The sequence below is a fragment of the Rattus norvegicus genome, chromosome 9 (genome assembly GCF_021556685.1).
Source record: "Rattus norvegicus strain SHRSP/BbbUtx chromosome 9, alternate assembly SHRSP_T2T, whole genome shotgun sequence".
Lineage (NCBI taxonomy): Eukaryota > Metazoa > Chordata > Mammalia > Rodentia > Muridae > Rattus > Rattus norvegicus.
Genome location: NC_141542.1, coordinates 7,858,223 through 7,870,037, shown reverse-complemented (window position 1 = coordinate 7,870,037; position 11,815 = coordinate 7,858,223).

The following is an 11,815-nucleotide window of genomic DNA, read 5'->3' as shown; positions in this document are numbered from 1 at the left end:
CCTAGTGGGTACCGTCCAAATCAGGACCATCTTTTGGGACGGGGTCAAAAATCAGTGATCAATGTGTCCCTCCCATATGCAAAGACTTTCCTTAAACCTCCATTCCTGGAGCCTAGGAAGAGTGCATGACCACTGCGTACCCTGGCAGAGCCATTGGCAGAGTGGCAGGACTCTTGTGCACTGTGTCATACCAGAGGCTCCACCCACCTCCCTGTACCAGGCACTCTGAGGCCCATCTCCTGCCTGGTTCTAGCTCCAGTTTTTCTCTCACTGTATTCCCTGTTATGGAAAAGACACTTTCCCTGGGCCCAGGAGTACCTGAGAGTCCCTTAGGACTGAACTTAGAGACCTTACCCTCATTAGCATGATATGGTACCAAACTGCCAAGAAGTCTCAAAGGAAATGAGCTTTCCATTCATATACATGCCCACACTTTCCTCAGATGCAACATAAAAATCCCTCTCTGTTATTCTTGGGGTGTTTTAATTCTTCTGATCCCCTGGCAAGCTTTTGTAGAACAACTGGGCAAGTCAAATAGGACCTACACATTAACAAATGTTTCTTATGCATAAACAACATTTTAATTCTTTTTCCCGCCCCACCCTTCATATTAACTCCTTTCATAGTTTAGCCTCAAAATACTTTTGTCTTCAGGTAGTTTCAAAGAAACTGTCAAATCAGCTTTTCATTTGATTTATTAGATGTACTGTCATAAGTGTGTTTGAGTTTGTGAGAGGACAGAATGCAGGGGTCTTCCTGTAGGAGTTCTCTAGTAGTGATGTTTTCACTAATCATCTAGAGGATCCTGCCCCTCCTGTAGTAGACTCTAATCCTCTGCATTTACATGTCAATAGAAGAAACCTGATGTAGCCAACAAAGATTCTTCAACCCTTTCCCTGAGAGCTCTGAACTGAGTAGGGGCATCCTGAGGGTCATACAACAAGAATGGGTTGTTGTTTTCGTTGTTTGGTTGGTTGTTGTTTATGGACCTAACGTCTACTTCACAAATGCCCTCCAAAATGAACACTTGTCTATTTCATTCTAAATTCCCAACAAATTGTATCAGGGAGATTTCATTGAAATAAACTTGGCATTTAAATCAATATGTTCCCCAAAGCATCTTGGCAGATCTGTAACTAATGATGCCAGACACCCAAGGCCTGTGCCAGGTTCTGATTGATCCCTCACCTAAGTACTAGTCTCCCACAAACTCCTGCGCACACGTGTGTTAGAAAGATACTTGCTCCACAAGCAGCCCACTGTTAGGTACCTTGATGTGGTGACAGGAAGAGGAATGTTCCTGTAACATGCAATTCTTGGCTCCCAACCTGTTTTTTAAGCTCAATTAAGAGGTTTTCTTCGTTACAAACAATACAATAAGCAAGTATTTCTCCTCCTTCCTGCATGTGCCTCTTCAGTTACTAAGGGATTCCTTTCCATCACTCCTGATCTGTGAGCAATGGTGTTCAAGAAATTGTAAATAGTATGCCAAAATCCTTGCTGAAGTGTTTTCATGGCATTGTAAAATTCATAGACGTTAGAGTTATTTTCATATCCACTTATCCATCCATATTGAGCTATAAAACCATTTTAGTCTCCTACTACAGAGTCAACTTGCTGGGACACACAGGGGCTCACAGAGATTGAACCAACAACCAAAGAGCATGCAGGGGGCTAGACCTAGGTCTCCTACACATTGTAGCAGATGTGCTACTTGGTCTTCATGTGGGTCCCCGAACAATTGGAGTGGAGATCGTTGCCAACTCTAAGCCTGCTGTTGGATCTTCTTCCCCTAACTGGACGGCCTGGTTGTGCCTGGGTGGGAGAGGATGCACTTAGGTCTGCTATGACTGGATGTTCCAGGGCGGGGCAGTACCCAAGTGGGGCTTCCCATTCTGTAAGAAGAAGGGAGGAGGAGGAGGTAGTGGGGGAAGGATTTGTAAGGGTGGAACTGGGAGGAGAGGGGGGATGAGGATGGGGGTGATTGGGATATAAGTGAAAAAAGAAACAAGGAAGAAAACCAGGAATCCCTACAAAATAAAAAACTGCTTTAGTCTTCTAAATCTAAGCTGATGATTCCAAAGAGGGAGAACTAGAACCCTGAGAGAAACAGATGATCTCATTGAAAAGGAGAGGTGCCTGCTTAGCAAGCAGAGACTGTCTTCGAGAAATGCACTCATCAATTCTGAAAGGCAGGTAGGTGTAGCAGGGATCACAGGTTGGGATTATTCCCAGGATCAAAATGAAAGAACATATGAGAACTAGGGCTTTCCTGTGCAGCCAGCCCAGTCATCGAATGCAGGCAAGAACAGAACAGCAGAGAGGACTGAATGGTGAATTACTGGTCCTCCTGCCCTGTCCGGCTGATTCCAAGATGTCCTCAGGGAGGACATCTAAGCATCCTGGGGTGAGTAGGGCATCAGAGAGTAGTTCACATCCAGGTTGTCAGCAAAGCATGCTTACCTCCCTCTGAGCTGACACCCCTCCCTTGTGACAGAAGGAACAACAGCATAACAAGAGCAGGAACACATTTGTTTCCATTTCACAGACAAGATGCTGAGGCACAAATGAAATTATGCAGCTCTTCTTGAGCCAGCACTGTTTCTGTCACAACTGATCAATTTCAAGGGGGAAAGGCAGGATGCCATTCACTAAAGTACAGCCCAATAGAATGGGTAGTTGTAGGCAGCACCATGGTTTCCAGAACAGTGGGACCCAAGCCAGTCACCTGGTCAGCTAGTCCTTTAACCAGAGCACTGAGGGTTGAGAATGCCCATTTTCTTGTTCTTTCCCCATTTTCCTCCCTGGAACCACAGGACAAAGAGATACTTCCGAACATCCGAAGACCATCACCATCTTGGTATAGCTTGAGGCTCATCCATGTAGCTCAGCGAAGAAGCAGTGAGTTTGTATCAGGCACCTGGTTTCTTTAAAGGCTTCTCAGAGTCACCTCTCTTAACTCTCACAGAAATGCACATGGGCTGTTAATGCTCTTTCCCCATTTTATGGAGAGAACTAAGGAGTCAGGATGATGAGTGTCCTGATAAGAAGTGAGATCTCTCTTACACTCCGGAGTAGCTTTAACCCCACCCTACTCTACCTAAGACATCTCCACTCTCTGGACTGCACAGAGAAGACTCAGCTGCCTCCTCCACTCCTCTCGAGCGGGGCTGTATTTAAAGTAGAGTGGGTCTTGAACCTCCAGGATGATGGTGGGATGTAATTAAAGCAGAAAGATTCTGGAAGAAAAAGATTAAAACCAGAGCTTCCCTTTACTCCAGCTGCTCCAAACTAAAGAACTGGTGGGGCCTGAGCTCGGTCCCATCTGGTGGACACCTGGCCTCCAGCTCCTCTGGAAGCAACATTAAATGAAGGAGACACAGAGAGAGCTGCTCGCACTAATTTCACCCTGGTCGGGGTGGAGGCTAACAGGAGAACTTTCTCAAAACTGCCTGCTAATTGTATATAGAGATAGACAAATGCCCTTCTGCTGAAACAAGAAACAAGAGCATGGAATCTATGACACCATATTCTCCCATTACATTTACAATTAAATAAAAAGAATAGAGTTCTACAGAGACAAGCTCACAAAAATGAAAGCCAGTGTTCCACAGTAGTCCTCTCAGAAGGAAACTAGAGGAACAACGAACACATTTTAATGCTGACCCAAAATGGCTAGCATGGAAATAATGAGCCAAAACACAGTAAGAAAATAAAAACACAATCGTATAAAGTAAACCAGCACAAAAGTCGTATGCATTCTGACAAATCAGGACAAACTGGCAGACTATTAACCACTAAAAAACAGTAACAAGTTACTGTGATCAGCGAAAGGTTAATTTGATTTTTATTACATTTCAAGAAACACTGTTCAGGACTAGGTATGCAGCCTAGTGGTAAAGGGTTTGCCCTGGGTTCAATCCCTAGACTGCAAACAATGGAACCAACAAAAAGCCATTATTCTGAGCTGCAAGTGTCTGACTAATTGATTTAATAGTCATGCTTTCCTGATTTTGCACAGTCATGTAATAAAAACACATAGTCAGAAACAGAAAACAGTTGGGTGAGCTAGGTGCTATTTTCCCAGTACATTAGTGATGAGTTCTTCCGAAGCTTTTAAAAAATAAGTCATTCCTATACTACTTAAATTGCTCTAAGATAAAGTTTTAAGGTATAGCATGCTTTCTTCAAATCAGTATGAATTTTTTGAGCCCCAACTTCATCATAAAAGTACAAAACCTGAGTAACATTTTACAAGCAAAGAAAAATAGGAGGGAATCCATCCAACAGAGGAACAGTCAGGATTCTCCCTGGAGTAGAGTGTTTGTATCTGTGCACTCGATTATAAGAAATTAGCATCACACATATGGCTCCTTCTACACCAACCGCCACTAAGTACCATTTGGACATTCCATCACAATGTTCTCAAGAAGAAAGATGCAAACAAACACAAAAAGAATGAAATTTAGAATCTTTTTTATCAGGCTGGAGAGATGGCTTGGTGGTTAAGAGCGCTGCTTCTCCAGTGCTCCCAATTCAATTCCCAGCAACCACATGGTGACCGACAACTATCTGTAGTGGGATCCAATGCCCTCTTCTGTCTGAAGCTCTCTTCTGCCATGCAGGCACACTCGCAAACAGAGTGCTCATGTACATACATAAATAAATCTTTAAAAATAAAACCTTCTAATCAAGTTAATGTATCTACATCTAGAAGCTAGCAAAGGGTCACAGCAATATTAAAAATAATTCAGAAATGGTAAAGGGATGTAAGAGAGTCACAAAATTCACTGGGCAAGATGGTGTATGCCTGGAATCTCACAAGGCTGAGGTAGGTGGATTGCCTAGAGTTCAAGGCTAGCCTAGACTAAAGTGTGAGACCTTGTATTAGAAAACAAAACAATTAGGGAGTGGATGGAGAGAGAGACAGAGGGACATAGAGGGAGTGGGAGACAAAGACAGAGACAGGAGAGGCAGGGACAGAGAGAGACCTCGATGTCATTTCTTGCACTGATGACAAGCTACTGAAGAATGTGAATGTCTCCTACCAAACACTGAGAAAATGCTAATGACAGAATGGGTTTCTTATTAAGATATCATAATATGTAGATGGAAAAATAAAGGGATGTATAATAAATAAAAGAGAAATCAGACATTGGAAAGCCTAAATTTAGAAGACTGTGTTTGTTTAAATCATAGGGGAGGGGATAAGACTATGTGGGGGAGAGAATAATCGGAATAAATTGTATATGTGTATGAAAATGTTAACTAAGAGCAACCAATGAACAGAGAAAAGCAGGTTTAATTTACAATGAAATTGAGTTGCCATATGACACTATGTAACATTTTGTAAAGTGATTATATGAATTATCTGCAATAAAAAATCAATTGTTATTAACGATGTGGTTGTGTTCATATTAATTTCATATATTTAAAATTCTTTTTATTTATTTGCTTATTTATTGATCGATTTTTTAAGATAGGGTTTTCCTCTGTAGACCTGGTTGACCTCAAAAGAGATACACATGCCTATGCCACCCAAGAGCTAGCATCAAAAGTGTATACTCACCCATGAAATTTACATTCTGAAAGTGATAATAAAATTACAGCTCTCAACTTGGTACAACTATTGAACAGTGATCAACTGAATAGAAATATTAAAAACACATTTAAGGCATTAGGTTACTGTTGTCAAGAGAATCTTGAGCAGCATATTAATTCAAATCATCCAAGAGACACATTTTAATAGAAAACAGAAAAATGGGTAAAGATAATTTAAATATTTTTAATCTGTTTAAACATTTTAAAGTCCATTTGATATGAAAGTTGTAAGTGATATACTTCACATTTTTGCTTATATACCATCTCCTATTTTATGTGCATTCTGCAAATATTGTGCATGTTTATTCAGGCTCCTAATTTTTCCCCATGACTGATAAAATTCACAGAAATCAAATTGAGCAAACTGTATATGTTGACATATAATAGAATTGTATTCTACACAGTATAGCATAAAAATATGTATATATAACTTCCCATATATGTGTATATACAACAGTAAATGGCTAAAGAAAATGAGTATCACCTTTTCATTGTGGAATTATTTTCCTCAAAATCCTGAGAAGGTTGAAATTTCATCAAATAGTGACCAGATTGGAAAAAAATCCACAAAATAAAACTCTTATAAAGAATCTAATAATACTAGCAAAAGATACAAAAATATAAAAGTCTCAATGAAATAAAAAGCCCAGATGAAATACTGTATAATATTTTTTCAACTCTAGGATTATGTATTTTTGTACAATTATCAATAAAAGGCCTGAATTTTGAAGAATTCAAAAGTAGTGCAGTATAATTATGCAGTGGTCAATACTGTTGCATACTATTTTACATAACTGTAAACACTCTCTTTCTTTTGTTCCTTGGTCTACTGATAAACTTGGGTAGATGTATGGGGAACCATTGCATTGTAGACTTAAAATGGATTAATTTGGGGGTGAGTAAGTCATATTTTGGTAAAGTTGCTTTAAAAATAAACGTTTGGATATTAGTACAGCAAGTAATTCTCCCTGAAGGAAAAACCAGACACCAAGAACCTAGACCACTGCCGTCCGTGAGAAATTTCTACATGATAGAAATATTCTATATCTGCAGTGTTTCTGGCTATGGATTCTGGCTGGCTGTTTGCCTCCTGGTTTGCCTGCTGTGACTAAAGAGGCAGATTTTAGTTCTAAGTTTAGTTCATCTCAAATAGCCATGTGTGACCTGTGGGTGCCATTTGAACAGTGTAGCCACAGAAAACTGAAGCAGTGTAACCAAAGACTCACCTAGGAGTCAGTTGACCTCCTAGAAGGTGACTTGGGAAAACGTTGGCAATGATAGCCTCTTGGGGAGCTCACCTTCACCAAAAGCAAACTGTGAATCCTTTACTCTTCTGCAGTAGTCATAATGCAACTGGTCTCACACCCACGCCAACCCTCACCAAAGACACTTGAGAGGGAGCTGAACCCACCGTGTGCTTTAGATTTCAGTGTAGAAAGCAGTTCCTTCAAAGTGGAGCAGACTGAGATTGCTAAGTCCTTTGTGTGGCTCCAGGGACTTGGGCCTGATGTGGGTGAGGAGGAAATGAAGATTGACATTGGACACACATACATGGGGAAGGCTGGGTCCGTGGGCTGGAGAAAATGCAGCATCCCAGAAGCTCAGCATGTTTATTATATAGAGTTGGCCAGGAAGCAGGGCTGTTGCACGGGGCAGCAAGGAGGTGGGCATTACATGCAGATAAACAAGGAGGGGAGGACTATGCATATGTAACTGACAAGGGGCAGATTTAGCTAATCTCAGTAGGAGCAGTCTCTGCAGGGAGCAGTCTTCAGGCTGCAAATATCCAGATGGGGCCAGGGAGAAAGGTAGGGTAGACTTTTTCTGCACACACTATCAACACCATCCTGAGAAGGCTTTGTCATGTCTCTGAGACTCAAGGGGCATGGGGGCCTTTGCCTTTTCCCCATGGATAAATGGCGTTGGGTCCATGGCAAGGTCATGCTCATGTTTACAGCACACATCCACTCAGGGCTGCACTTCCTCAGGGCTTCCTCTGCTCCCACAGTGAGATCTCAAAAGAAAAACAGAAAACAAACAAACAAAAAATGTGCTCAGTGAACTGGTTAATTCCCTAAACTGTACAGATCCAGTGTCCTAACTCTAGAACTTCCTCAAAGGCTACAGAAAATCCTGTGGACCTAAAATAAGCAAAAAAAAAAAAAAAAAAAAAAAAAAAAAAAAAAAAAAAAAAAAAAAAAACCCTTGCCCCCCCACAAAAAATGAATGGGAGAAAAAAAATTATTAAAGTTTTTCATAGAAAATTGTTTAAGAAAAACACACGGGAATTGTACTTAATAGAGTTAGTGTGCTGAGATGTGAGAGCCACTCACAGCATGCAGCATTTGGAAGTCTCAGACAACTTAACAGAAGAGGACTCCTAATTATTCTTTGTGACCACTCTCCACATACTACTCACAGCTTAATACTAACCTTCATAATTGAGTTGGGGACAGTATTCACCATAGCAGATAATTGAAATATTAGTACACATAGACACAGACACACACACACACACACTCACACACACACACTCACACACACTCACACACACACACTCACACACACACACTCACACACACACACTCACACACATACACACACACAAAACACACACACATTCAGAAGCACACAGAAGAGAAATGTATATTCTATGAAGTTTCTTGGCATATTTTTATTTGTAAGCATCAATGCTGGAGTATTCTTGGTTTTGCATAAAGTGGGGGGAAAAGTCAGGCTTCATTTTCCCCCTTTTGAAATGACAGATATCTGTGTGTTAAACATACTCTGATGGCTGTCCAGGCTGCCTGGGCCTATTTGACACCATCCAGGTCACCTTGGTCAGGACAATGGTTGCTCTTCTTATTGGCAACTGGTTTGCATCACAAGAGTTTTTCACATCCTTACCAATGTTAGAAGTTTGGTGACACAAGCAGCTTGACAAACAGTAAAATTATTGTGGTTTTGCCTTTCTGGAGGACATTAAAATTTACATGTTTTGCATATAGCTTTTTTTCTTAGCATTTAGTCCTGCTTTAGCACTGTTCAAATGTGGCCATGCAGCCAGCATCCCTTTGCTCCAGGCTCTCAGCACCCCATTCCTGTCACTGATCTGATGCATACTTGGTCCCAGAGATGGACAGCAGAGGGACTTGACACACAGCGTCCACTCTGCTCCACTGCTTTGCTTTTTGTAAATTCTTTACAATGGCTATTTCTTGATTTATTATTACTACAAACTTGACTTGTCTTGATATTTTGAGATAGGATCTTATTATGCAGCCCAGTCTGGCCTTGATTTCCCAATTCTCTGGCCTTAGTCTTCCACTATTCCCTGATTCTCAGTTTGTTAGTAGAGGTAGTTGTATGGCCCCATTTCCAAATCAAATGTTCTTCTGGCTTTATTACTTTGCCCTTTCCACAGACTTTTATTAATTATGCAAAGTATATGGTGTTTAATGTTTAAATACTAGATATATTAACTCGTCAGTCCCCAAGACAACTCTGTGAATTAACACTCGTTATCATCTTCACTGTTCAGATAAGGGAATTGAGTCACACAAAGATAAAATAACTTCTCCACGGTTGAACATCCAATGGCCTATAGTATGTCTGGTGCTGCTGTACATTCAAATGCTAAATTCTGTACCCTAAGGTCTGGTTGCTCCAAGACAAGGAGATCCTCATGTATACCAGATTTTTTTTTTTGCCTCCTAAGTTATCCCTGATTGGTAATAAAAATCCCTACAACACGGGCTGGGCAGAAGAGAGGGGACAGAGCAAAGTTTCCCTGGGCCTGGGGACTCAGGCAGGGTCCATGAGGAGAAGGAAAGGACATGGGAGGAGAAGGAAGGAGACATCACCCCAAAGGGTAGGTGGATTGTGAGTGTATTACCATGAGGGGCAGCCTGTCAGAACAGGAGTGACCCAGGCAGAGCATGGCAAGCTATACCTCGGGGTTATTGACAGGGAAGCAGAAAAAATAGCACAGAGGGTTGATGTCTGCCCACCTCTAGTACTTTAAGGCTTATTATAAATCTAAAAGTTTTGTGTCTTTTATTTGGGAACTAAATGATCTACGGTGGGGTAGAAACCCCCTAATAATATTTACTGTAGCAATGGTCACTCAATTATTGTGGTATTTTAAATATAACACACATTGAATTTCACAATTCAGATGCAAGGCTTTTTATATTTCCAATGTGACTGTACAACTGAGGTCATGTCTAGGTATAGAGACGTAACATGGCAGAAATACCTAGAACATTATAAGGTCACCACACCGACCACATGAAAGCCACAGGCTATACAGACTATGATGGATGAGGAGAAGGCTTAGTGCTCTCTGGGAGTCCCCTTCCCTAGTCTTGGGATAAGACTTCCAGTAAGCCAAGACCATATTCCTCTTCCATTTCTCACGGAGCCAGGGGTAGACCCACATATATGATTTCCCTGCAGTGTTTTTTTTCCAAGCGCTGCCCTGTTTGAGGACTTGTCAAGGGTAAGCACCATCAGAGGAAGGCCAGCATATGAATTCTGTGTAACTCTGCTCTGACAGCATGTAGCACAATCCTATCAAGTACTGGAAGCCTTGCTGGAAAGATTAATCAACCTCTAGGATCAAAAGGCAGCAACCCGAGGGCCACATGGCTGTAAATCAAGACTGAAACCATAGCCCAGTATGGAAGTTCAGCCTTGGATCTTATGTCAAACAGCGATAGCATCCAAAAGAAACACAAACCTGAAATGGCAAGGTGACGGGTAATGACCCCATGGCGAGGATATCTAAGTCATGTGGAAAGATCCCAGTGCAAAGACATCTAGCAAACATACGTGTCCATGAAGCTTTCACCAAGAATCCCCATTCTGTGTTCTACAATACTATACACACACACACACACACACACACACAGTGAATCCTCATTTACGGTCAGCTATGGGGATAGATTCTCTGGGAACCTGACTTTGAGATTGAGATAGATGTATAAAGGTGTTTGACAAGTGCTCTTGGGGACCATGGCTGTGACAAAGAGGAGAGAAGGGGATTGGGCAGAGAGCACTCTGGCTTTAATGTAGTCACAAGGGTATGCAGGCATCCCTGTGTGGGGCTCAGGAGCTGGCCTGACACTGAAGTCTTAGCCTGCACTGGAACAAGCAGGAGGCCCAGCCTTAAAGTCCCCATTGGCTAAGGAAGAGATTCCTGGTCAGAAACTAGTTACCACATTGTAACCACATAACCATCCCTTCTCCAATATCATTCTTCCTGAATTTCCAAGTCCAATCATGAGGATATTTGGGGCTACACTCTGATCTTTTACTCCGAGCAAATATAAAAATCAGGCAGATGGGCAGGGAGTGGAATGGCCTAAGGTTAGGCAAAACCTCAATTGTAATGGGTCCATAAGTTCAGGAGGGAGTCCATTTGGAATTGCCATCTGTGGCTTCTGTGTTCTTATCCCGGGTGTGCTGACTCTGTGATATGATGCCACCTAACCTCACATATGTCAGGGTGAAAATCATGTATTACCTTTCTGGGAAGAACTCTGCCTTTTCCGACCATCTGGAGTTATACAACATCACTATGCCAAGCTCAGAAGAGAGAGGTAGAGATTGTGGAGGCCTTAGAAGTTGAGGATCTTTTCTGATTAAGGCCCATATTTTTTTCTATGTAATTTTTCCCTTGCTTTTTCACTAATGATGGTTGACTTCATTCCTGGCCAGAAGTAAACTGGATTCCAAGGTTTGGATTAGGGAAGCCCCTGTTTTTGAGATGACAGGCCCATAAGGGATCCTCTGCATACAGGTTCCTATACCCAAGGAAGTTGCTGCTACAGAATCACAGCATGGGGGCAGCAGGACAGGATATGTCCCAGCTTTCTCTCCTGCACCTGCTGCAACTGTAATAAGCCTGTTTGTTTGCTTGTTTGTTTGTTTGTTTGTTTGTTTGTTTTTTATTTGAAATTCCTACAAAGCTGGTCAGAATTAATACATGCCTTTAATACCAGCACCCACAAGGTATTTTTGTTTTTGCTTTTGTTTTTGTTTTATTTTTTTCATTATTTCTGTAATTGTTGTTAGGATTTTATTGTTTTCTTTGGTAATTCCCTCTAGCTCTTCACTCTGTACCTAGAATGTGAAGCCCATGCTCTGCGTGGTCCTGTTATTCATGTTAAGGATTTTATTCTTACCACCAACACCACAGATGATCACATTA